Here is a 27,810-nt window from a genome sequence, read left to right on the forward strand (position 1 = left end):
TAGATTATAAACTCCTCGTGGGCAGGGGTGACGCCTGCCAAATCTGTTAAATTGTACTTTCCCAATCGCCTGTACAGTACGCTGCACAGAGTAAGCGCTCAACAAATGGAATTGATTGATTGGGTCACGTGAGTCCTTTATTTATGGGGTTGCCCACTCTCTCACAGGAGCGACCTCTCCAGAAGAAGGAGCAACTAGGTCTTTTAACAGCTTTTAGGAGAAGCAAGTGATTAGGGCTGAAAATTGTTCCTTATTTAGAAACAGTTGTCCCCTTTTTTTCCAGTTTCCTGTTCATGGACATATGGCATTTGATTTCTTCATCTCCACTATTCGTAAACAAAATGTGCGAGAGAAAAAAGCAAGAAAGAGACATGGTTTCCCACCTGTCAATTAGATTTCCCCAGCTCGCGGCCCCATCAATCTCTACGCAAAAGTCTTTTGCTACAGTTGGCGGAAAAACAATTGATCTTAAGGCCATGGTGCTGCTTCCGTCTGGAGGCTTCTATAGCCTGTCTTTGCGAGCGCTGAGAGGCTGTAATTGAAATAAAAGGCCTCAAATTTTGTTTGATTTTTAAGAACGTGCCCTGTGTATACCGACTAATTATAACTCATGTGGGTATTCTTTTATTTTAATATACCCTTGATTGGAAATAAATATTTCAGCCATCTCTTAGCTGGATTTACTGTTCTCTTATTCCATACCCTAGTTCTCCATTGGCTTGCCATGTTTGAAATCATTTAGTAGCCTTTTCGTGCGAGGGAGGTCAAATTTTTATAATGTTTTAAATTGAATTCATTATTCTTTTCACACTTGATTCGTAAAACGGTTGGACAGTGAAGGATTTTACACGGGCTCATCTTTTTTTAATCAGTGAAGGTGACATCCAGGTCAGGAGGTCTATCTCGAAAACTGTCACACTGCCTCTTTTTGGGTTAAAAGCATAATGCCAAAATTTCATTTATCATTGTAACTGAGTTCAAGGTAATGCGTTTTATCTTCTTCCATAATCGCTGGGAGGCATTGCGTATTAATGTGAAGTGACATTTTATCTTCATGGTCTTGAACCTGCTGATGAAACCTAAAGTTATTTTATTTAGATCCTGAATAGAGAGTTTTCCTGAAAGATCAGTCGATCGATCAGTAGTATTTATCGAGCCCTGACCGTGTGCCAAGCATGCCAATTCTTTCCAGTAGAGGCCATGGGGGAGAACATATTTTCTGTAGAAGCCGGGATGAATCAATTAGGAACTAGACAGTTGAGCATTTTGAGAATCTGTTTCTGAATGTTCAATATTATCAGGCGAGCAGACAATAACCAAAAAACACCCCCCAAATACATCTTTTCTTGTTGCCTCCTGTTCTCGCTAATCAACTGAGAAGTAAAGTCAGTCAGTCAATCGTTTTTATTGAGCACTTACTGTGTGCAGGTCATTCATGCATTCAGTTGTATTTATTGAATGCTTACTGTGTGGGGAGCACTGTACCAAACGCTTGAGAGAGTATAGTATAGCAGTATAACACACATTAACCACCCACAGCCAGCTTACAAAAAAGAGGGGGAGACAGATATTAATATAAGTAAATCATAAAGTGAATAAGTAAATAATATGGCAGATATATGGACATAAGTGCCGTGGGGCTGGGAGGGGGGATGGATAAAGGGAGCACGTCAGGGTGAGGCAGGAGTGGGAGAAGAGGAAAGGGGGGCTTAGTTAGGGAAGGCCTCTTAGAGGAGATGGGCCTTCAATAACACTTTGAAGAGGGGAGAGTCATTGTCGGGAGAATGTTTCCAGGCCAGAGGCAGGATGTGGGCGATAGGTTGGTTGCGAGGTAGATGAGATTGAGATACAGTGAGAAGGCTGGCCTTAGAGGAGCGAAATGTGTGGGTTGGGTTGGAATAGGAGAGTAGCGAAGTAAAGAAAACACAGTGGATGAGAATAGTAATAATGATGGTATTTGTTAAGTGTTTACTATGTTCCAGGCTTTGTACTAAGCCCTGGTGTGGGTACGAGCAGATTGGGGTGGTCACAGTCGCTGTCCCAGAGGGGCTCAAAATCTCCATCCCCATTTTCCAGATGAGGGAACTGAGGCCCAGAGAAGTGAAGTGACTTGCCCAAGGTCACACAGCAGACAAGTGGGGAAGCAGGGATTAGAGCTCCATAACCTTCTGACTCGAAGGCTCGATCTCTACCACTACGCCACGCTGCTTCTCAGTGACGCAGGGGACTGGTCTCTGATGGTACAGGGACCACTTAGCACATGTGTCTGCATAATAATGTTGGTATTTGTTATGCGCTTACTCTGTGCAGAGCACTGTTCTAAGTGCTGGGGTAGATACAGGGTAATCAGGTTGTCCCACGTGAGGCTCACAGTTAATCCTCATTCTACAGATGAGGTAACTGAGGCACAGAGGAGTTAAGTGACTCGCCCACAGTCACACAGCTGACAAGTGGCAGAGCCGGGGTTTGAACCCATGACCTCTGACTCCCAAGCCCGGGCTCTTTGCACTGAGCCACGCTCTTTCTCTGGGTCCATAGTAAGCGTTCAGTTAATAATATTGATTGAAATGTTGGAACTTTCATGTTCCCCCATCAGAGAGCCCAGACACACCTCGCAGTGGAAGTCGGACTCTGTATCTGCAATGTTCCCCTATTCAGGGGAGACCTCCTCCTCAGCTCAAGACTACACTCTCAAACAGTATGGAAACTGTCACTCATGTAAGTTAGCGGCATCTCAGCTGTGTGACGGTACCCCCAACTTCCAGTCTTAACCCCACTCTCCCCTCCCCACCCCCTCCAGAATCCCCCAGGGAGGCCCGAACCTGGCCCTGGATTGGTCCGGATTTTGGATTTGTTTTTTCCAGGGTTTCCCCTGAAGCCAGAGAGTTGGCCATGGTGTCAGATACTGATTTTTCCCCTCACTTATTTCATTTTTGTCCTCGCAACGTGCGCCCTCCACTTGGAGCGCGGGAGGCCGTATCCCCATTTTACAGATGAGGAAACTGAGGCCCAGAGACATGAGACTGGCCGAGATCGCACGGATCTTGTTTTGTGGTATTTGTGAAGGACTTACTGTGCGTCAGACACTGTTCTAAGTGCTGGAATAGGTACAAGTCATTTAGGTCGAACACAGTTTTACATGGAGGCACAGATAAGTGAAGTGACTTGCCCAAGATCACACTACAGGCAGTCGGCAGAGCCACCATTGACCGAACAAGGATTAGAACCCAGGTCCTCTGACTCCCAGACCCGTGCTCTTTCCATTAGGCCTTGCGGCTTCTCTGATTTATTGACATATGGTTTTTTTCCCCCTCTGTTGGATTGGATTTCTTTTTTTCTCAGACAATCAGTGATATTTATTAAGTGCTTTCTGTGTGTAAGCACTTGAGAGTATAATAAAAATACTGTAGAGTTCTAGGAACCAGAACAGTTAAGAAGGGGGAAAACAAGGCTCTGTCCCTGGAGAATACGTCTGAAATTCGTATTTCGCAGTTTCTTCGGTGCCTATGCCCAAATCCATCATACTCCAGCTTTGTCACATACCCCACCGACTTGATGTATGTCCACGTCGATAAAAAAGTTTAATACGGCCGTATCTAATGATCTTGTAGTCCTTGGCCCTGAACCTCTGTATTTATCCATCTCTCCAGGAAAACGGGGGTCTAAAAGAGATTTCTAATTGGGCAAAATGACAGGACTGGAGAGTGATCTGTTTCAGGAGCTTCTTCGTCTGTAGTTGTGGCGCAGAGAGTTACGGCAGCTTATTCGCGTCCATCGCTGTTGTCGCTGGTTGTCTTAGAAACAACCCCAAAGCCGAAGACTTTGGGAAAATCTCTCTTATAACTGCCACAGTTTTTAGGTCTCTGGACCATTAAAAATCGCAGGAGTAAACGTACGTGGAAAGTACAATTTACAGTTTTACATCCGGCTGTTTGGAAGACATAATAAACCGAAAAAGAAGTAGACTGGAGCTTTTGGGATGGAGGCGTAGTTCGGGAGATATTCAGCCGTTTAGATTCCGTCTAGAGATAAAGTGGATCAGAGTGTTCCCGTGATTGTTTGTGCCAACATGGTTTCGTTTGTGGTGTGTCTGTGTGTGTGTGCGTGCGTGTGTGCACTAAGCGAATGTTGATGTCCACGTGGAACACACGAGGAATTCGGTTGGTTCTGCTGAAATACCTTTCCTCTATCAGACTGGATTTAACATTCCTTTGAAAGTCATCCACCGTGCCCAGAGTGGTCAAAAGTCCCTGCCCATTCAGCCACAGCGAGGATTGGAAATGCTTTTTCAAATCGATCAATCGGTGGTATTTCTTGAGCGTTTACCGTGCGCAGAGCACTGTACTTTTGCACTTGGAAGATAACGATACCACAGAGTTGGTAGGCAAAGACTGTAAGCCCGTCAAAGGACAGGACTGTCTCAATCTGTTAGCGATTTGTACATTCCAAGCGCTTAGTACAGTGCTCTGCACATAGTAAGCGCTCACTAAATACTACTGAATGAATGAATACCCTGCCCACAAGGAGTTCACAGTCTAGACGGCGAGGCAAGCATTAATATAAATAATTTACAGATTATTTATGGGCCTGATGGTGGGGTGAATATCAAATGCCCGGAGGCTACAGATCCAAGCGCACAGACAATACAGAGATTGATTCAAATCCCAAATTCGAATGAAACCTCTGTGGATGGATTGAGCTGTGTTTGTGAAGATATTTGCCGACAAATCAGATAAATAACCCCGGTGAGCTCAGATACAACTTCCTTCAATCCAAGGAAACCTTGGGAAGCAGCATGGTCTAATGGAAAGAACACAGACCAGGGAGTCAGAGGACCTGTCTTCTAATCCCAGCTCTGCCACTCGTCTGCTGTGTGACCTTGGGCAAGTCACATCACTTCTCTGAGCCTCAGTTCCCTTATCTGAGTATTCAGTACTTGATCTACCTCCTACTTAGACTGTGAGACCCATGTGGGACCTGATTATCGTTTATCTACCCCAGTGCTTGGCACATAGTAAGTGTTTGACAAATACCATTATTATTACTTGTAATAACAAGCACTCACTATGTGCAATAAATGCTATTATTATTAATAAGCTCTATGTGCAAAGCAGTAAGCACTGGCGTAAACTATAAGCAGTGGCCGGCCCACGTGGGTTTCACGGCCTAAGAGTGAGGGACAACTCTAATGTAAAATCTCCATTTTACAGCTGACGTAATTGAAACCCAGAGAGGTCAAGCGACTTGCCCACAGTCACACAGCAGGCAAATGGGAGAGATGGGATTAGAACCCAGGTCCACTGACTCCCATGCCCGTGCTCTTCTCATTTGGCCATGCTGCTTATTAGTAATTAAGCAAAATGCCGGAAGAAATAGATGAATAAGTAATTAATTATATCTATATTTAAGCGCTAGGCGTCGGTAGAGTAAATCAAGGGTATTTGGTGAGCCCTTCCTATGTGCAGAGCACTGTACCGAGGCTTACTTTAAGAGGCTGTCGGATTATTGCGGCGTGGTTTAGGGAATTAATCAGGGAAGTCTTCCTGGAGGAGGAAGGGTTTTTAGGGGGCTTTGAAACTGGGGAGAGCCCTGGCTTGGCACATTTGGAGGAAGAGAAAGTTCCAGGCAGTTGGTGGACGCATATGGGTGAATATTTTCATTTCGGCAAAACACACGTGCACATTCAGTTTTAAGAAGGTGGTGGTGGTATTTATGTGTGTGTGTGTGTGTGTATGAGAGAGAGACATACCCCGCTTTCACAATCAGAGACGATAGATAATCCAGACGAAGCAGTCCGTGAACTACTGAAAATGTTCCGACTGAACGAAACCCTCTAAATTTTTCCGAGACGATCTTATCAGCCCGCCTCACTGCTTGGCTCGAAACCGTGCAGTTCGACAAGAAGCCAGTGAACTCCTCTTCGTCAGAAGCAAAATTTAAGGGACACAGGCACACACCCGTACGCGAACACTAAAGGACGGTCTGGCTTCCAAGCCGTAAACATCCGTTAAACAAAGCGTCTCTTTTCCGTAGCCAGCGACCTCTCCCTCGGTGTGTCGGCGTGTGGGCGGGTAAGAGGGACCCTGAATGGCTGTAGTTGTGCCATGGAGCCTCAAGTCAGATGCGAGAACGCAGGATGTAGTGGATAGAACATGGACCTGGGACTCAGAAGGTCATGGGTTCTAATCCTGCCTGCGCCACTTGTCTGCTGGGTGATCTCGGGGAAGTCACTTCACTTCTCTAGGCCTCAGTTACCTCATTTGGAAAATGGGGATTGAGACTAGGAGCCTCACATGGGACAGGGACTGTGTCCAACCCCATTTGCTTGTATCCACCCCAGTCCTTAGTTCAGTGCCTGGCACATAGTGAGCACTTAATAATAATGTTGGTATTCGTTAAGCGCTTACTATGTGCCGAGCACTGTTCTAAGCGCTGGGGGAGATACAGGGTAATCAGGTTGTCCCCCGTGAGGCTCACAGTTAATCCCCATTTTACAGTTGAGGGAACTGAGGCACAGAGAAGTTAAGTGACTTGCCCAAAGTCACACAGCTGACAAGTGGCAGAGCTGGGATTCAAACTCATGACCTCTGACTCCCAAGCCCGGGCTCTCTCCGCTGAGCCACGCTGCCAATACCATCATCGTTATTATTATGATTATTAAGATGATACTGTCCACGATCTTGCGCTTGTTCACATCGGCTCAGGGATTCTCACTGCTCCCGAAACTCTACACCCCTTCTCTCGGTAGAAGCTACAGCTCGTGCTATCTGTGGGTCTTCGTTAGACAGTTTACTCTGCCGAACAGCCCTGTGGGTGAACAGGCAGGATCTGATCCTTACATCTTGGCCCTGGTCTTTTTATAAACTTCTCTCTCTCGCCTTCTGACTCCATTCCTCCCCAGGATTGGCACTTGGATTTGCACCCTTTATTCACCCGTGCCTCAGCCCCGTAGCGCTTATGTACAGATCCATAATTTCATCTATTTCTTTATATTAATGGGTGCCTCCCCTTCTAGACTGCCTAGACTCTAGACAAATACCATCACTCTCATTATTGTTATTATTTTTACTGAACACTTGGGAAGGTACATTATGCAGTATGACAGGTACAGTCCCACCGCCGTGGAAACTCCGTCCAGTTCACAGCCTCCCTCATAAATATTGAACGCTTCCTTTGTGCTGAGCACTGTAATAATAATGTTGGTATTAAGCGCTTACTATGTGCCGAGCACTGTTCTAAGCGCTGGGGCAGATACAGGGTCATCAGGTTGTCCTACTTGGGGCTCACAATCCCATTTTACAGATGAGGGAACTGAGGCCCAGGGAAGTGAGTCTCTTTTCCACTGAGCCACACTGCTTCAGTACTTGGGAGAGGAGAGTATAACAGAGTTGGTAGACACACTCCCTGCCCACAAGAAACTCACAGTCTAGAAGGGAAGACTTACGTTCATATAAATAAACAAATTAGGGTTATGGACATATGTGCTGTGGGGCTGAGGGAGGGGTGAATAACGGGAGCAAATCAGTGTGATGCAGAAGGGATTGGGAGAAGAGGAAGTGAGAGTTTAGGGAAGGCTTCTTGGAGGAGCCCAGGCAGGAACTGCTTTGTCAGGACATCAGCTGTCCGTCAGGCGGACTGCGGGCCGATTTCAGCGCAAATGTTCTCCTTCCGCTCGAACTCGGACTGGTACCGGTACCTTCTCTGCCTCCAAACAGGAAGCAGTGGAATCAAATCCTCCAGTTAGTTGTCAGATGTGGTGGATGACATCAGAACCGCAATGAAACACGCCGCAAGAGAACCATTAGAAGTTACTTTGTCTATCTCAAATTTATCTGGCAAACAGTGCCGCCACCCCTCGCAAGTTTGTTCTGAAGATTAATGATACCGGTGGAAGAAAGATGTCTTGATGCCCTATTGAGCAGTGAATGCATCATTTTGGTGGACATTTAATGGTCACCATTAGGGGCAGATAACTGTTATCTTCATCTCCGTGTTTCATCGGAGGTGGAAAGACATCTCATCCTTCATCCTCCCCTCTCTTCCGGTTCTTTCAATCGTATATTTGTATTCGAGAGGGGCAGAGCGGCTAATGTAAACGCTTGCCGAGTTGCCCAGCCCACAGGAACCCTTTCTAAGAGTAATCAAGGAACCGTTAGGTGGAAGCTAACATTTGAACTTGCCCCTCTTCAGCCTTTTCTGAGTTGATCATCTCCGAGAGTCATTTTTAGACATTGAGCAGAAGGTAGCTTTGGATTGTAGCGATAATATCAGCTTTGATCTAAACTCTCTTTCCCCTCCTTGAAGTCCTTCATGCTGAAATTCCATTCAGTCATTTCCTTGAAGACTGTAAGGAGATTAGAATTAATGTAACGTGAAGATACCCTTCACCAGAGTCTGACCCTTTGCTCTCTTTCCTCTTCTAGCCGACAGACCATTACCAAAAGCTTATCTCCTCCAGGAAGCCTTCCCGGATTATCCCCCCTCCTCCCAAACCTATTTTCCCTTCCTTCTGCGTCACCCCTTGTACTTAGAGGAGTCCAACCCCCCTAGGTATGCCGGTGTTCATCATCTTCACAGCTCTTAATACATATCCTTTTAACAGTGCTGGTATTTGTTAATCGCTTACTCTGTGCCCAGCACTGTTTTAAGCACTGGGGTAGATACCAGGTTATTTGAGTGGAAACAGTCCCTGTCCCACATGGGGCTCATAGTCTTAATCCCCATTTTATAGATGAGGGAACTGAGGCCCAGAGAAGGAAAGTGGCTTTCCCAAGGTGCTCTGTTCTTTTCCTGTAATTTATTTTTTAAGTTTGACCTTGCCTGCTAGATTATAAGTACCATGTGGGTAGCGGTTATACCTACCCAGTCTGCTGTACTCTCTCAAGTGAATAGTACAGTGCTCTGAATACAGTGGTATGCATACAGTAAGTGCTAAATAAATATCACTGATTTATTGACTGGGGAGGGGGTGGTCTTGCTTGGTGTAATATGGACCTAATGAATAGTTTCTGGGGTGGTCAGGGGTCATTGATTTCAGCTAAATCAATCAACGGTATTTATTGAGCACTTACTGTGTGCTGCAGAGCACTGTCCTAACGTGCCTGGGAGGGTACGATACCACAGAATTGTAGAAATGTCTCCTACATTATGAGAAGCAGCGTGGCTCAGTGGAAAGAGCCTGGGCTTGGGAGTCAGAGGTCATGGGTACGAATCCCGGCTCTGCCACTTGTCAGCTGTGTGACTGTGGGCAGGTCACTTAACTTCTCGGTGCCTCAGTTACCTCATCTGTAAAATGGGGATTAACTGTGCGCCTCACGTGAGACAACCCGATTACGCTGTATCTACCCCAGTGCTTAGAACAGTGCTCTGCACATAGTAAGCGCTTGACAAATACCATCGTTATTATTATTACCCACTGGGAGCTTACAATCTAGAGGGGTAGACAGCCACTAATGTAAATAAATAAATTCAAAGAAATAATAATAATAACAATAATAATGTTGGTATTTGTTAAGCGCTTACTATGTGCCGAGCACTGTTCTAAGCGCTGGGGGAGATACAGGGTAATCAGGTTGTCCCACGTGAGGCTCACAGTTAATCCCCATTTTACAGATGAGGGAACTGAGGCACAGAGAAGTGAAGTGACTTGCCCCCAGTCACACAGCTGACAAGTGGCAGAGCCGGGAGTCGAACTCATGACCTCTGACTCCGAAGCCCAGGCTCTTTTCCACTGAGCCACGCTTATGTACATACGTGCTCTGGGGCTGAGGGAGGGGTGAATAGCAAATGTTTAAAGGGATTCAAGTATGTAAGTGATGCAGAAGGGAGAGGGAGTAAGGGAAATGAGGGCTTAGTTGGAGAAGACCTCTTGGTGGAGATGCGATTTTAGTAAGGCTTTCAATATGGTCTAGTGGAAAGAGCATGGGCCTGGGAGTCAGAAGACACGAGTTCCAATCCCGGCTCTGCCACGTATCTGTTCTGTGACTTTGGACCGGACACTTAATTTCTGCGTGTTTCCCAGGGACTGTGTCCTACCTGAATACTTTGCATATACCCCAGCACTTAGAAGAGTGCTTGCACATAGTAAGCACTTAACAAATGCCATAATTCTTATGCTTATTGGTATTCTCGTCATCACATTAGAACCATGTCTTTTCTATGATTGTAACCGCTGTGATCTAGTGAAGACAGGCTCAAAATGCTTGCTTTAATTTTGCTGCAAATGAAAGAAGATAAATGGTCATTGATATTTCAAAAATACTGCTTTTGCCTGAGAGCTCAAGTTGGAATGATCACTATTGGTGTTATTTTCAACTTGTCTTTTGAACTAAGGATCCAAACTGCATTGAATTTAGTTCTGCAGAACTGTCAACTTTTATCTTTATTATTGGTTGTGCTGGTAGGAGTTTGCTGGCTAGAGATATAGAATGAAAGGCTGGCCTTTTTAATTTTAAAGTTTACATTTCAAGATAGCACCAAATCTTGCTAAATGATATTGTTCGCCCGGTTTAAGTAACTGCTGCTGTATGATGCTGAGTCTGCCATAGGTTTGCTTGAAATATGGGGCCACTGTGGAAATTTCATGAAATCTTTAACAATTTTATCGACCATTAATAAACTATCTGGAAAGATCCCACATTTATTAGCTACACTTAATCACTTGTGACAGTCTATGTTATAATCTTAATCATAAAAAGGGCAGTTGCTCATCGTAACCTCTCTGATGTACAATTTTTTTCATTTTTCGAGGTGAACACTAATCTCAAGATGGTTAAAATTGATGCAAGTAATTTTCAAAATAGGACACAAAGAGCAGATTCAGGTTTAAGAAGAACAAGATTTTCTCTGAATTTGTTTACGTATATAAATGATGCTGTCTCAAGCAATAGCCGAGCATGACCTCAAACCTTGGTGACATTTAAGTGAAACCTGAAGGAATTCAACTTTTCATTAAAGAAACCATAGGTTACTAAAGGGATATTCTCTCTAAATTAGAGGCAATTATAACAGTTAAGCCTCTGACAGCTCCTGACTAAAAACAAAAAAAAAGTCGTAGGAAAGACCAGCAGCTTGAGCAACAGTTTGATTCTAGGACCTCAAGTTGTTTACAAAACATCACAGGGTTGGCCTCTTTTAATCAATCATTCACTCAATGGCATTTATTGAGTGTGTACTGTGTTCAGAGCACAGTATTAAGAACTTGGGAAAGTACAATACAACAGAGTGGCAGACATGGTCATTTCCCATCAGGAGTTATTCCCTTGACGAAGATTGTGGTATTTGTCAAGTGCTTACTATGTGCCAAGCACTCTTCTAAACTGTAGGGTAGATAATCGGATTAGATACACTTCAATCCCACATGGGGCTCACAATCTTCTTCGCCGTTTTACAGGCGAGGGAACTGAGGCTCAGAGGAGTGAAATGTTCAAGGCCACATAGCAGACAAGCGGCGGAGCTTGTACCTTGATCCTTCAGATTTTCAGGCCCTTGCTCTTATCCACTAGACCATGCTGCTTCCCAGTCTTCTAGGTTGGTAATAGAGTAAAGTTGACCTTTTGAATGAAATCAGAACGTAGCCCAAAGCAGAACCACCCCTGCCTCAACACCTTACCCTGGTTTTCTGACTAGACTTTAGCAAATATTAGGGGCAAGATATAGTGCTCATTTTCAAATGGGGCCTGGGAACCAAAGCCTCTGTTAAAATCTGTGGCAACGAACTAGAGAGGCGTAAGGTCCATTAAGGAGAGAGAAATCCTGTCAGGAATTCCTCGAAGGAAAAATTGTGAGCCTTCAATCTAACTCTTTTTAATGCTCATGGCCTTATCTAATATTAAAGATCTTCTTTAGCCTAATTTTGAAGCTCTTAAAGTCTTATCATGGCTCATGGGAAAATGAGTTGTGTAAACCTCAAATTTTTTTTTGTAAGTAAAGTGTTGGAAGAATTTTCTCAGCTGAAGAAGAATACTTTGGCTCAGCTAAAGAGGTCCATTTTGGTCAAAGATCCTGGCATTTCTTCAAACTGAAATTGCCAGCGGTTTTTATTTGGTTATAAAAGTGGAATGAATTTCTACTGAGGATTTTTTTTGTCTTGTATTCCCACTCCTTATGCCTTCTCATTATCCCTCAGTTCTCAGTACATCTTTGTATAGCTCTTTTTTCTGCTCCTTCTAAATCCTTCCCTGGAGAGGGGCTATGAGGAAGACACAAAAAAGGGAACTGTCAAAGTCCCTTCCTGTTCGACTGGAAGCCAAGGCTGGAAGTGATGTGCGGTTGGCACCAAATACTACTTTATAGCAGGTTGGACAAAGTTCCTGTCCCACATGGGGCTCGCACTCTTAATCCCCATTTTCCAGATGAGGTAACTGAGTCCAAGAGAAGAGAAGTGACTTACCCAAGGTCACACAGCAGACATGTAGCTGCACCGCGATTACAAGCCATATATATAGCCCTCCTCCTGTCCTCACCTACTTCTCCGTCATTCAAGCTGACAGTTTCCCAGAGTTTCAGGGCCTTATTAGCCCAGAGGCAATGGTGTCTGCCTACTTCTTTGGCACACCTTTCCCCCCCAAGAATTCATCATTTAAGATAAAATCCCTTCTCCTCCTTGCTCCTTCAAGAACAACCATCAAGCAAAGAAAAGTCGGACCCAAATCCATCTCCGTTGCTAGGTACAATTCCTACTATTGCCAGTATCAGGCAGTACTTCCCGTCTGGCACTGCTTCTGGACAACCGTTAGTTTTATAAAGATTTGTAAAATGACCACTTTCTTAGAAGAGTGCTTGGCACATAGTAAGCACTTAACAAATACCATAATTATCAGTATCATCATCATTCAGAAACCTGAAAGGAGGCAATACCTCCGTTTATGTCCCGGCTGAGTAGAATTATCCCTGGCGGGGAATGGTCCAGACCTCTAGTTATTAAGCTGTGTGCAGAGCCCCATGCTAAGCACTCAGAAAGAACACACCTCTTCATTCATTGTCGTATTTATTGAGCACTTTCTGTGTGCAGAGCAGTGTTCTAAGCGCTTGGGAGAGTACAATATAACAGACACATTTCCCACCCACAGTAAATTTACAGTCTAGACGGGGGAGACAGACATCTATGTAAGTTCTGTGGGGCTGGGATGGGGGATGAATAAAGGGAGCAAGTCAGGATGGTACAAAAGGGAGTTGAAGAAAAGAACAAGAGGGCTTATTCAAGGAAGGCCTCTTGGAAGAGATGTCCCTCTAGACTGTGAGCTCGTTGTGGGCAGGGAATGTGTCTGTTGTATTCTCCCAAACGCTTAGTACAGTGCTTTGCACACAGTAAGCTCTCAATAAATGCGATTGAATGAATAAATGCCTTCGATAAGGCTTTGAAGAGGACGCGGGTGGCATGGCCATTGTTGCTGTTTCTAGACTGTAGGGTCATAATAATAATAATAATGTTGGTATTTGTGAAGCGCTTACTATGTGCAGAGCACTGTTCCAAGCGCTGGGGTAGACACAGGGGAATCAGGTTGTCCCACGTGGGGCTCACAGTCTTCATCCCCATTTTGCAGATGAGGTAACTGAGGCCCAGAGAAGTGAAGTGACTTGCCCACAGTCACCCAGCTGACAAGTGGCAGAGCTGGGATTCGAACTCATGACCTCTGACTCCAAAGCCCGTGCTCTTTCCACTGAGCCACGCTGCTTCTCATTGTGGGCAGGGACTGTATCTACCAACTCTCTTGTATCGTACTGTCTCAGGCATTTAGTACGGTGTTCTGCAACAGTAAGCGATAATAAATACCATCGATTGATTGACTCATTTCGACCTTTCCAAGGGGATTGTTGTTGTTGTCTTATACTGTCGACACCATGGACACATCTCTCCCAGAACGCCCTACCTCCATCTGGAGTCGTTCTGGTAGTGTATCCGCAGAGTTTTCTTGGCAAAAATCCGGAAGCCGTTTACCATCGCCTCCTTCCGCGCAGTAAACCTGAGCCTCCTCCCTCGACTCTCTCCCATGCCACTGCTGCCCAGCATAGGGGAGTTTTGACTTGTAGCAGATGGCCTTCCACTCGCCAGCCACTGGCCAAGCTAGGAATGGAATGGATATACCTCTGCTTGACTCTCTATCCCAGAGTCGAGACTGGAAGAGTACTGGAAACTCTCCAGGGGTGTGCCTGAGAGGTGCCCGTGGAGATGGTGTCCTGGAAATCTAAATGATCCTTTTGTTCAGTTGGTAAGAAATGGACGGGGAAAATATCCTAATAAGTAAAGATGCTGTTGTGCCTACTTGGTTGCTTCCTGCTGCCTCAAGGAGAAGAGTTGAGGACTTGAGCAAGTCATTTAACTTGCCTCAGTTACCTCATGTGTAAAATGGGGATTGACTATGAGCCCCAGGTGGCACACGGACCGTGTCCAACCTGATTACCTCATATCTACCCCAGCACTTAGTACAGTTCCTGGCACATGGTAAGTACCATATAAAAAAAGAAAGGTATTCTGCAGGGACTCTGATTGAGTAGTTGAGTTGGATTATGGGCCCAGCCCGGTGGCAGTTTAGACGGAGAGAATAGGGCGGATTCTGGAAACATTGTGAAGAAGTGACAGCGTTTGGTGAAAGACTTGAGCATCGAGGTGGTAGGAAGAGAGAGAACCGCCAAGGATAATGCCAAGGTTCTGAGCATGAGAGTTGGAGAGGATGGTTATGGTGTCAACAGCAGTGGGAGAGTTAAGAGGAGAAGATATGAAAGGAAGATGAAGGCTTAAATTAGGAATAGGCTAAGGTAGAAGTACCAGGCAGGCATCCATGTAAAGATTTTCGGGAGGCAAGAGGAGTGGTGAAATTACAGAGAAGAGAGAGGTGGGGGAGATGGTGAAGTGGATTTAGGAGTTATCGGTTTCCAGTTGGTAGATGAAACAGTGAGAATGCCTGATCGCCGCTTGACCTCAGGTGGCCATTATGGCTCAGCCATTCATCTCTGACTAAAGAGATTTTGTTTCTGTTGGCCCTGCTCTTTCTCGGTGGCAGCATTAAGGAAATAACTCCCCCGATACTGATCGTCTCAGTTTCAAAATGAAGGCTCTTACTTGGCTCTTTTACTTTTATTTCCTGTTTAGCAAGAGCTGCCTTGTGGGTACCAGGGAGGGCAATTTGAGCACATGGATGGTTGTGGGGTATGGTTTTATTTTCTCGGTGGTAGGCAATATGTCCGTGCTAAAGAAGGCTTTTGCAAAGTGATTTCTTCTGTTCCTGTTGGATTTTGTTTAAAAGTGCCCACTCTTCATCCTGGGTAATCATATTCAAGGAAACCTTCTGCCATCTCCCCAATACTGGAGTGAAACGGCATTTAAAATTATTTCCTCAGTATAGATTTTTCACTAAATACACAGTGGAAACCTCCCCAGTTAGGTCTTCACTAATTGATTGTATCTGTAATGCCTACCTCTCCACTGCCTTACTTTTAAAGAACAGAATTTTATTTTGACATTTTTGATAAAGTATCAGTCTGACAAGTCAGACCGAGATAGAGAATACTTCAGATCAAGCAGAGAATAAGGCAGAAGGTAGATTCTGAGCTGAATTCCAGATTAGTAGTGTCTGAATTAATCAGATTTGACTATATAGTACTGAAAAGCTCCGGTGAGTGCTCTTAATTGGTTCCATGAAAATTGTGTGTTAAGCCAAAGAGCCCTTAATAAAATACAGTTTTCCTCAGGGTAGCATGTAAAATGCATTAATGCATTCCCAAGATCCCGAAATTTGATGGAGACAATGTGAATATTTCTTTAAGTGATTAAAAAACACAATAAATTTAGTTGACGCTATTAACTTAGATGATGAAATAGCAGTGTAAATGTAGACCAAAAATGAAATGTGAATTTAAACAATTAAATGCTAATATGTACAAATAAATTTAAAGAGTCCTCACCATACTCTAAGCCTATATACATGAAATTGACATTCACCGAGTCCAGATGTTTAAAAACAACTAGTTTAAGTGCCAGTCAATAACTTCTAATGTGTTTTCTCAACATTAGCAGGATGCACTGGACTGTATTTATTTGAAGGATAATATTTGTTTATGATATTTAAGCACTTACTATGTGTCAAACACCGTTCTAAGCGCTGGGGTAGACGGACACAAGGTAATCAGGTCAGACACAGTCCCTGTCCCACATGGGGCTCACAGACTGAATAGGAGGGAGAATAGGTGTCGAATCCCCATTGTACAGTTGAGGAAACCGAGGCCCAGAGAAGCGAAGCGACTTGCCCGAGGTCACACGGCAGGCGAGTGGCGGAGCCGGGATTAGAACCCAGTTCCTCTGGCTCTTTCCACTAGGCCACGCTGGTTCTCTCGTGTCCTTTAAAGCACCAGGAACGGTGTGGCTGGTCCACAGTAACAGCCGTCGCCTAGAACACACGCATCTTGCTCAGAGCACTTGCGTGTCCAAAGCGAGAGCTATCTTGAAGTGAGACGCTGCGAGAAACTCCTGCCGTAAAATTCAACAGTTTCTATTGCCCAAAAGTGCCAAAGGAAGAACGTTATAAAGAGGGATGGCTGCAGGTTGTTTCCCTCATCGAAAAACCAAATCGAAAAGTCAGAGCGGGTCGGGGGGCTGTGATTTAACTATTAGGACTCTTAACAAGGGTACCAGGATATGCCTCTCCCCAGCTTTTGAGTCCCACGTAGGACATGGACTGTGTCCAACCTGATTAGCTTGTATCTACACCACGGCTTAGCACAGTGTCTGGCACACAGTAAAGGCTTAACTAATGCCGTAAAAAAAAAAAAATCTGCATATCTTAGTTTGTCTCCTTACCAGTCTTCCCCTTTGCTCTGGCAGAGGGAAAATTGTGTCCCCTTTTCATTCAGTCATATGTATTGTGTGCTTAGTGTGTGCAGAGCACTGTACTAAGCGCTTGGAAAGTACAATTCAGCAAAAAAGAGAGACAATCCCTGCCCACACCGGGCTTGCAATCCATTCATTCAATAGTATTTATTGAGCACTTACTATGTGCAGAGCACTTTACTAAGCGCTTGGAATGTACAAATCGGTAACAGGTAGAGACGGGTCCCTGCCCATTGACGGACTTACAGGGGGAACGATGACTGCTCACAGAAGCTGCTTCTGTAGTAATAATAGGAATATTAATATTATTTATTAAATGCATACTGTGGGCAATGCACCAAACTGACCACTGAGACAGAGTAAATTACAATTCTGAGCTGCAGAACTCATTCATTTAGTCGTATTTATTGAGCGCTTAGTGTGTGCAGAGCACTGTACTAAGCGCTTGGGTGAGTACAATATGATAACAGATATATTCTCTGCCCACAGTGAACTCTGGGCAGCAGAAGCAGAGACGGTGGGAGCCTGTTACTTTAAAATCAAACTAACAGACGGAAAGGGGTCCGGCCTAATATCGGAACAGCCTGATTAACAGACTAACTGAATATTGGATTGTCTTGGGGAAAGCAGAATAATGAGCAGCCTATCAAAGATGTTTGCTATCTGGTTAGGTGGTCTTTAGAACTCCCATGCATTATTTATTTTTACTTAATCCCAAAGCAAAATTTGACTTAGAACGTTATCAGGAAATCACAGGATTCTAGCAGGACATGAACGTGTTTGCAAACAGGAAACCAGTGGTCCAGCGTGTGTGTATGGTGCTGGATGCTGTGAATGGTACAGCAAAAGTTTTGTTTTTATGCGTTTTTTTAAACCCAGACTTTGCCAAGAAAACCCAGTGTTTTAGAAGATTAGGTCTGTTGCCTCTAATATCTCTGGTATCAATATTTTATGATCGTGCTATGTTCAGTTAGGCTTATAGTGACGATGGTTTCAAATGCAAGGTAGCAAGAAAATCCATGAAAAACGAAGTCGTATGTGTTTTTGTTGTAGCATGCACTGCAGAACCCATACATTTGTACTAAAGAATAAAAAGCTTTGGGATTATAAAGTATCCTCCACGTGAGCAGGGAACATCTTCGAATTCCCCGTTAAAAAAGAAAATCCCTAACTCTGAGTTGACTCCATCAGGAGACCATTTAGTATAGACTTCTTGTTTCCAGGAGCCATGACCCTTATTTCTAACCAACCGGCTGTCTTTTATTCAATTCAGTCATATTTATTAAGTGCTTACTGTGTGCAGAGCACTGTACTAAGCACTTGGGAGAGTATGTTACAACAATAAACAGACATATTCCCTGCCCGTAATGCGCCTAGAGTTTGCCCACTTCGCCCTTCTCCCCTTCTAGACTGTAAGTAGGCAACATGTCTGCTAATTTTATGGTATTGTAGTAATAATTGTGGTATTTGTTAAGTGCTTACTAGGTGCCAGGCACAGTTCTAAGCACCGGGGTTAGGTACAAGGTAATCGGGTTGAACACAGTTCCTTTTCCACACAGGGCTCGCAGTCTTCGATGCCCATTTTACAGATGAGGCACAGAGAAGTGAAGCGACTAGCCCAAGGTCACGCAGCAGACAAGTGACAGAGCTGGGATTAGAACGAAGGTCCTTCTGACTTCCAGGCCTGTGCTCTGTCCTCTAGGCCACGCTTCTTCTCTTGTACTCTCCCAAGTGCTCTCCACACAGCGAGCACTCAACCAATACCATCGATTGACTGATCGATTGACAGCCTGCAGGTCCATGCTTCACACCGAAGCCGCTAAAAGTAAGGAAAGTAAGGAAACGTTCCCCGTCGGTTTCCATCCCCCGGTGCTTCACACTTCAGTACTCCCTAAAATAGCATCTAGAGTTTATTCAAAGTTGAAAGCGTGTCAGTGTGCGATTTCATTTAGACCTTCTGTTTCCTTTCTCGCCCCTGTTCAGCCCAACGCCATTCAAATAATCGGCTTCGGAGCCGGCGTCGAGTCGTTCCCTCTGGCCACCTGCTCGCTAATCGCTAGACCGAACGTCCTGCCAATCAAAATTGGCTTTTCTGTTTTTTTCTCTCCCCGTCTGTCATCCTCCTCCTGCCACCTGCTCTGGCGACCCAGGCATGACCCCTGCTACGTTTGACCTGACGAAGCCCAAAATAGCTCTCCTGCCTCCCGCCACTCTTTTCAAGGATGTCCCCGCAGACCATGGCTTCTAGCCTTGACCTGAGCAAGTCTTTAAAGCAACCGTTTCCATCACTCTTTTGCTCAAATCTGGCGTCTTCCTTTTCCGGTTATCAGCTACCATCGGCTGTGGTATTCCCACTCCAGCCCAGCCCGCACACTCGGCCCTCTCTCTCCGGCTTACTCACCGGGCCCCGATCTCGTCTAACTCTCCGCCGACTCCTTTCCCACGTCCTCCCCCTATCCTGGAACTCCCTCCCCCTCCAAATATGCCACACCACCACTCACCAGTCAGTTTTCTCCATCTGTAAAATGGGAGTTAATCGATCGATGGTACTTACTGAGCACTTGCTATAGTAATAACGATAATGATGGTATTCGTTAAGCGCTTACAATGTGCCAGGCACTGTACTAAGCAATGGGGTGGATACAAGCAAATCGGGTTGGACACAGTCCCTGTCCCACATGGGGCTCACAGTCTCGATCCCCCTTTTACAGAGGAGGTAACTGAGGCACAGAGAAGTGAAATGACGTGCCCAAGATCACACAGCAGCCAAGTGGCAGAGCTGGGATCAGAACCCATGACCTTCTGACTCCCAAGCCCGTGCTTTATCCACTACACCACACTGCTTAATGATAATAATCATGTTGGTATTTGTTAAGCGCTTACTATGTGCAGAGCACTGTTCTAATCGCTGGGGTAGACACAGGGGAATCAGGTTGTCCCACGTGGGGCTCACGGTCTTCATCCCCATTTTACAGATGAGGTCACTGAGGCACAGAGAAGTGAAGTGACTTGCCCACAGTCACACAGCTGACAAGTGGCCGAGCCGGGATTCGAACCCATGACCTCTCACTCCAAAGCTCTTTCCACTGAGCCACGCAGCTTCTCCACACTGCTTACTATGTGCAGAGCACTGTACTAAGCACTTGGGAGAATACAGTGCAACAGAATTAGTAGGCACGTTCCCGGCCCGTAATGAGTTTACGGCCTAGAGGGGGAAATGGACATTAATATAAAGAACATATGGTATTTCATTTAAAGATATGTACATAAGCGTTACGAGGTTGAGGGTGGGGTGAGTATCAGATGTCCAAAGGTCACAGATACAATTGCAGAGATGAAGCAGCAGGGAGAGTGAGTGGGGAAAAGAGGGCTTAATCAGGGAAGGCTTCTCGGTGGAGACGTGACCTTAATAAGGCTTAGAAGGTGGAGAGAGCGGTGGACTGGCGTATATTTGGGGAGGACGGCGGTTCTGGGTTAGGGGAAGGACCTAGGAGAGGGTTTGGCGGTGAGATAGATGAGATGGGGGTTAAATTCCTGTTCTTCCTCCTAGTTAGACTCGCAAGACCTGGACTTTGTCCAACCTGATTGTCTTGGATCCACCCCAGCACTCAGTGCTGTGCTTGACACAGAGTAAGTGCTTAATAAAAACCACAAGAATTAATAATAATAATAATGACGGTATTAAAGTGCTTACTGTATGTCAGGCGCTGGGGTAGATACGAACTAATCAGGCTGGACAAAGTCCAGGTCTCACATGGAGCTCGCACTCTTAATCCCCATTTTACAAATGAGGTAGCGGAGGCCTAGAGAAGTAAAGTGACTTGCCCAAGGTCACTCAGCGGAGGAGCGGCGGAGTCAGAATTAGAACCCAGGTCCCTCTGACTCCCTTGCCCGTGCCGTAGCCGCTCGGCCATGCTGCTTCTCGGTTCCCGGAGAGATCCAGAGCTTAGAACGGTCCAGCGCTTAGAAGAGTGCCTGGCATGTAGTAAGAGCTTAACAGATACCATAATTATTATTATTATCCTCTGCAGGATCCCTGTGGCTTGGTCATGCCGGGGGCGGGGACTTCCTCTTCAGTGCTGTAATTCGGCCAGAGGAGCACGGCTATTTTAAACTGGCTTCTGGGGAACTCTGCTGCGTGGGTCAGCTCATTCCGGGGGAAAAAAAAATACACCCTGGACTTGGGCCAGAGAAGTCTCCAAGCCTCAGAGCCTTCTAGGGATCTAATCAAAATGCCATTCCAGAAGGCTCTGCTAACCACCAGAACATAGGGGAACACACAGAACTCTGCTCTGTTCACCGTTGTATCGGACTCTCCCGAACGCTTGGCACAGTGCTCCGCACACAGTAAGCGCTCGATAAATAGGATCGACAGACAGCTTTGTCTTTTTTTAACACGATCAAATCGAGGCCAGAATCAATGATCTTGTTTGTATTATCGCTAATAATAATGCTCAGATCTAAGAAAAGGAAAATTGAAGGTCATAGCAGGTTCTGATCGTCATGGGCGGGTAATGTGTCAGTTGTATTGCTCTGTTGTACTGTCACAAGGGCTTAGCACAGTGATTTGCACACAGTAAGCGCACAATAAAAACAAATGAACGCATGATGCAGCATGGCATTGTAGATAGAGCACGGGCCTGAGAGTCAGGAGGTCGTAGGTTCTAATCCAGGCTCTGCCATTTTTCTGCTGTGTGACCATGGGCAAGTCACTTAACTTCTCTGGGCTTCAGATACCTCATACGTAAAATGGGAATTGAGACCTTGAGCCCCTTTTTCCCTCTGCTACCTCTGCTGCCCCTCTACCCCCGCTTCACCTCCGCTCAGCTAAGCCCTCTTCCCCCCGTTTCCCTCTGCTCCTCCACCTCTCCCTTCCCCTTCCCTCAGCACTGTGCTCGTCCGCTCATTTGTATATATTTGTATTACCCTATTTATTTTGTTAATGAGATGTACATCCCCTTGATTCTATTTATTGCTATTGTTTTGATGAGATGAACATCCCCTCGATTCTTTTTATTGCTATTGTTTTTGTCTGTCTCCCCCGATTAGACTGTAAGCCCGTCAGTGGGCAGGGACCGTCTCGATCTGTTGCTGATTTGTACATTCCAAGCGCTTAGTACAGTGCTCTGCATATCCCAGCTCTGCCACCTGTCAGCTGTGGGCAAGTCACTTAACTTCTCTGGGCCTCAGTTACCTCATCTGTAAAATGGGGATTAAGACTGTGAGCCTCACGTGGGACAATCTGATTACCCTGTATCTACCCCAGCGCTTAGAACAGTGCTCTGAACATAGTAAGCGCTTAACAAATACCAACGTTATTATAGTAAGCGCTCAGTAAATGCTATTGAAGGAATGAATGGATACATGGGACAGGGACAGTGTCCAACTCGACTGGGAAAATGGTGGTGATGGGAAGGTTAAGTGGAGAAAAGGATTGGAGTGGTAAAGATAAATTCCTTTTTCGACATATTGAACTTAAAGTGGCGGCTGGAGGTAGTGTGTGGAAAATGTCTTTCTTGCAGGCCAGAGGGAATGAGACAGTGCAAAGAAGATAAAAGTTAGTGATGTAATACTAATTGCCGATTGATCAATCATATTTATTCAGTGCTTAGTGTGTGCAGTACACTGTACTACGCACTTGGGAAAGGGAAGCAGCATGGCTTAGTGGCTAGAGCACGAGCCTGGGAGTCAGAAGGACCTGGGTTCTAATTCCACCTTCGCCCCTTGTCTGCTGTGTGTCCTTGGGCAAGTCTCTTAATTGACCTGTGCCACAGTTACCTCTTCTGTAAAAGGGGGATGAAGACTGTGGGACAAGTGGGACAAGGATTGGGTCCAAGCTGGTTACCTTGTATCTACCCCAGTAAGTAAGTGCTCAACATTTGCCACAAAACGACAGCGATAATAACGATGCAAATCAATTTAAATGCCCCGGTAAAGTATGTTAAACAGAAATTGGAGAGAGGTGAGATTTAGGCACCTCCCAACTCCGGGTAAAATGTTCGCAGTTACGAAGACTCCCGGAACCTCCCTCTAGACCGTAAGCGCGTTGTGTCTGTTATATTGTACTCTCCCAAGTGCTTAGTATAATGCTCTGCACACGGTAAGTGCTCAGTAAATGCGATTGACTGACTCCCCGAGGATCTAAACCTAGCTGGTAACCTGTAGTCCTGAGCGGGTGGGAGAGGAGAGCCTAGCTTTTGTGCACCAAGAGATAAACTGTTATTTTTTCCCCTTCCCTTTGTAACAGAGACTTTACTAGATTTAATTGAGAAATCTGCAGTTTTTTTTTGGCGGCGTAGCTGTAAACTTGCTAACGGAAGGTCTTTGTACGTTAACCATGTGTTTTCAAGTGTATCACATGAAGCGAACACTCCACAAGTATTTGAACTGTGGGTGCTGTTGTGGAGAAGAGAGGGATTCCTTATGGCCCTTGACAATAATATCCTTCAGCGACATGGGAAGTGTTCACAGCTTCAGCTTTCTTTTACAAATGGAACTTTGGCTTTTGTAACCCGAATCCCTCATCTGGGGATACTTTATAGAGAACATTTTGATCGTTGCTTACTGGCTGTCAAACAGTTGTGCCTTTATCACCTGGTCAGGTTCTGAAAGAAATCAATCAGCAGATTTGGGGGGCTAAAAATCAGGCTGCAGGAGAAAATGGGCAATTTAGTAATTGTGGTATTTTTTAAGTATTTACACTATCCGACATAGGGCTTATAGTCTTAATCTCCATTTTACAAATTGAGGTAACTGAGGCACGGAGAAGTCAAGTGACCTGCCTGAGGTCACATAGGCAAGCGGCGAAGCTGGGATTAGAACTCAGGTCCTTTGGAATCCCCGGCCTTTGCTGTTCGCACTAAATCGCACTGCTTCTCTGTTCAATTCAAGGCTCTGCGTTTGTCAGTAGGAACAAGAAGCTTAAGGGGACAGTGTGATGATAATCGCCTTCCTGGGTCCCCCTCCATCCATCCTCCTGGTTAGGGATGTACTTAATTTACCCTCTAGCAAACCATTCTGGTTCCTCTTGTTCATGAATGGATCCAGTGTATTCTGGAAGCAATTGACAGTTCCCTTCATGATGACAGTTGAGGATTGTATGGGACAAAAAAGAACGCTGCCACAAAAGTACAAACTACTTTGACAGGCTGTCTATACTCCACATCGTTTTGTCAGTCTAGAAAGTGAATTTTGTTGAGTCAGACGTGGCAGGGGGAGGTATAAAGAGTCTTCTTTAAAAAAAGATTACAATTCATCTCAGTATTAAAGGGTAATCACATCCGGTACTTCTGCCTCTTTTTGCTTTGGAAAGAGTAAAATCGGACCATGAGAACTATTGTTATCGATTGCAAAAACCAAGGGAGAAGTTCATTGTGTGGTTTGCCCGAGTTCCATTTTTTTCTGCGGGTATTCCCTTGTTTAATGTAAAAATTGCATGGGCAAAGTATGTTCAGCAGTAAACAATCCAGTGGTATTTATTGAGCACTTTCAGGATGCAAGTGCATTGTTCGAGCACCTGGGAGAGTACGGTATAATAAATTTGGTAGACATGTTCCCTGCCCACTAGGAGCTTACAGTCTAGAGGGGGAGACAGACATTAATATAAATAAATCAAATTGTGAGTCTGGACATAGTTAAGGCCGGGGTTCTAATTTCCCGGGCCACTTTTCTGCTGTGTGACCTTAGGCAAGTCACTTCACTTGTCTGTGCTTGTTACCTCATCTTGTAAAGTGGGAATTAATAATAATGTTGGTATTTGTTAAGCGCTTACGATGTGCAGAGCACTGTTCTAAGCACTGGGGTAGATACAGGGTAATCGGATTGTCCCACGTGAGGCTCACAGTTAATCCCCATTTTACAGATGAGGGAACTGAGGCACAGAGAAGTGAAGTGACTTGCCCACAGTCACACAGCTGACAAGTGGCAGTACTGGGAGTCGAACCCATGACCCCTGACTCCGAAGCCCAGGCTCTTTCCACTGAGCCGCGCTGCTTGGGACGTGGTCTGAGTTCAACCCGATTATCTTATATCTAACCCAGCTCTTAAAACTGTGCCTGGCACATAATAAGTGCTTAACAAATGCCATTAAAAAATAACCTTGTGAAGCTGGTACCAGGAAGAGGGCAGAGTGTTATTAAGTTTGAGAAACATGACTGCCTTATTTGCACATGGTTAAGAGGGACCCAGGAGTTCTGAGATTTTAAGTTTAATAAAATAGATTAAGAGATTTGGGAAGGGGCTAATGGTAGCCCCAGGGGAAACAAATGGGAAAATTTGGGGGAAGAACATTAATAATGTTGGTATTTGTTAAGCGCTTACTATGTGCAGAGCACTGTTCTAAGCGCTGGGGTAGATACAGGGTCATCAGGTTGTCCCATGTGAGGCTCACAGTTAATTCCCCATTTTAATAATAATAATAATAATAATGTTGGTATTTGTTAAGCGCTTACTATGTGCCGAGCACTGTTCTAAGCGCTGGGGTAGACATAGGGGAATCAGGTTGTCCCACGTGGGGCTCACAATCTTAATCCCCATTTTACAGATGAGGGAACTGAGGCCCAGAGAAGTTAAGTGACTTGCCCACAGTCACACAGCCGACAAGTGGCAGAGCTGGGATTCGAACTCATGAGCCCTGACTCCAAAGCCCGTGCTCTTTCCACTGAGCCACGCTGCTTCATTTTACAGATGAGGTAACTGAGGCACAGAGAAGTTAAGTGAATTGCCCAAAGTCACACAGCTGACAAGTGGCAGAGCCAGGAGTCGAACCCATGACCTCAGACTCCGAAGCCCAGGCTCTTTCCCCTGAGCCACACAAGAACATTAGGAAATTGAAGGGAGGAAAGAAAACGTAAATTGATCCAAAGGAACCAAGAGGAAGAATTACAGGGAGACGGAAGGAACCAGCATGGCCTAAGGAAAGAACAGGGGCCTGGGAGTCAGAGGACCTGGGTTCTAATGCTCCCTCCGCCACCTGTCTGCTGTGACCTTGGGCAAGTCACTTCACTTCTCTGTCCCTCAGTTAGCTCATCTATGAAATGGGAATTGAGGCTGTGAGCCCTATGTGAGACATGGACTGTGTCCAACCTTCTATCTCAGCAGTTAGTACCGTGTCTGGCACATAGTAAGTGCTTAACCAGGCATTCAGTGTTATTTATTGTTTACGGTGTGCAGAAAACTGTACTAAGCGCTTGGGCATGTGCAGTATAACGGAGCTGGCAGCCCCGTTCCCTGCGCTCTCCAACTTAGACCGTGAGCCCCATGTGGGATGAGGACTATGTCCAACTTGATTATTTTGTACCTACACCAGTGCTTAATGCATTGCTTCAAACACAGTGCTTGGAACATAGAACAAGAACAATTGTTGTTTTAGTTTATTATAATTACTATTATGTAGATTAAAGAGGAGCTAAATGTTCCTTGGTCAGAAACGGCACATGGAAAGGGAGAAGTTATATGAAAAGTCTTAGCGTGATGGGCGAAAATGAAGGCCACCGGATTGTGGAAATTTTACTTATTTGGAAGGATAGATTATTATGTGCAAGAGAGGACGTTGTTAAAGTTGTGTCAGTTGGTACCACAGACAGCAGTAAAATAGTATTGTGCTCTCCCAAGTGCTTAGTACAGTGCTTTGCACACAATAAGCTCTCAATAAATATGATTGAAGTGTGAAATGCATGCCTCATTCCTGAATTTTACATATATATTTATATAAAGAGAGAGAGAGAGAGAAGAGATTTACATACCCACATTTTGGAAGACTCCATTACTATATATGTATTATTATAATTTTAAATGTGGCTTGCCCAGAAGTACTTAGGATGATGAGAGGTGTTATTTCAGGATAATACTTCAGGTTCTATTTCTGTCCATTACGATTGATTGATATAAACAATAGAATAGTATCTTCTAAGCCAACATTTTAAAGCCAGATTTAGTGTAAGCTTGAATACCGTAAGTTGTTATTAACTCTTGTTCATTTCTCTTGAGTGGGTTTAACTCCTGGAATGTAGTGACTTGTTTATGTATTTAATGCTTTTGTACGAGTATATTCGTTTTTTTCCATGTAATATTATTTCCCAGGAAATGATCACTTTTGCTTTTCACATTTGTTTCTCCTCACAACTCCACTTGGCTTTCTGGAAGCTACCCCAGGTGGACGGATGCACAGTCGGAGTATCTGATGAAGGATGTTTTGAAAAAAATACATTTATTTTCCCATTAACACTTCTTTTTCCTCTTTTTCCTGGCGAGAGGCAGCGTAGCGTAGTGGATAGAGCACGGGCCTGGGAGTCAGAGGACCTGGGTTCTAATTCTGGCTCCGCCACATGTCTGCTGGGTGACCTTGGGCTGTAGTAGGAGAGTTGGCAAGGTGAGGGAGGAGGGAACAAGGTGACCGAGTGCTTCAAAGCCAACGGTGAGGAGTTTCGGTTTGATGCGGAGGTAGGTGGACGGGCAACCACTGGAGCCTTTTTGAGGAGTGGTGAGACACGTCCTGAACGTTTTTAAAGAAAAATGATCCGGGCAGCAGAGTAAAGTATGGACTGGAGTGCGGAGAGACAGGAGGCTGGGAGGTCAGCGAGGAGGCTGATGCCGTAATCCAGGCGGGATAGGGTGAGTGGTTGCTTTAATGTGATAACCTAACATTTGAATTTGTTTCTCATCTGCTTCTTGCTTGAGACTGTTTAGACTAAGAGCAGCTGGGGTGGAACTCCTATGAACCTCCAAGCAATAGTAGGTGTAGTGATGGTATTTATTGAGCTTCTGCTTTATCAAAGCAGTGAGGCCCACTGAGCCCCTCTTAATAATAATGTTGGTATTTATCAAGCGCTTACTACGTGCAGAGCACTGTTCTAAGCGCTGGGGTAGATACAAGGGAATGAGGTTGTCCCACGTGAGGCTCACAGTCTTCACTCGCATTTTACAGATGAGGGAACTGAGGCACAGAGAAGTGAAGTGACCTGCCCACAGCCACACAGCTGAGAAGG

At 45.1% G+C, this 27,810-nt stretch overlaps 1 protein-coding gene and 1 non-coding gene across 3 annotated transcripts in view; one reads left to right on the top strand and one right to left on the bottom strand.

Moving 5' to 3' along the window:
* Positions 1–27,810, top strand: part of UBE2E3 (ubiquitin conjugating enzyme E2 E3) — a 74,710-nt gene that overhangs the window by 35,212 nt on the left and 11,688 nt on the right. The gene's annotated exons all lie outside the window — the stretch shown is intronic.
* LOC114814436 lies at positions 14,024–14,161 on the bottom strand. The gene has a single exon (XR_003762234.1). It is a non-coding gene; the product is annotated as a small nucleolar RNA SNORA7 (small nucleolar RNA).

This window comes from Ornithorhynchus anatinus, chromosome 9 (assembly GCF_004115215.2).
Source record: "Ornithorhynchus anatinus isolate Pmale09 chromosome 9, mOrnAna1.pri.v4, whole genome shotgun sequence".
NCBI classification, from domain to species: domain Eukaryota; kingdom Metazoa; phylum Chordata; class Mammalia; order Monotremata; family Ornithorhynchidae; genus Ornithorhynchus; species Ornithorhynchus anatinus.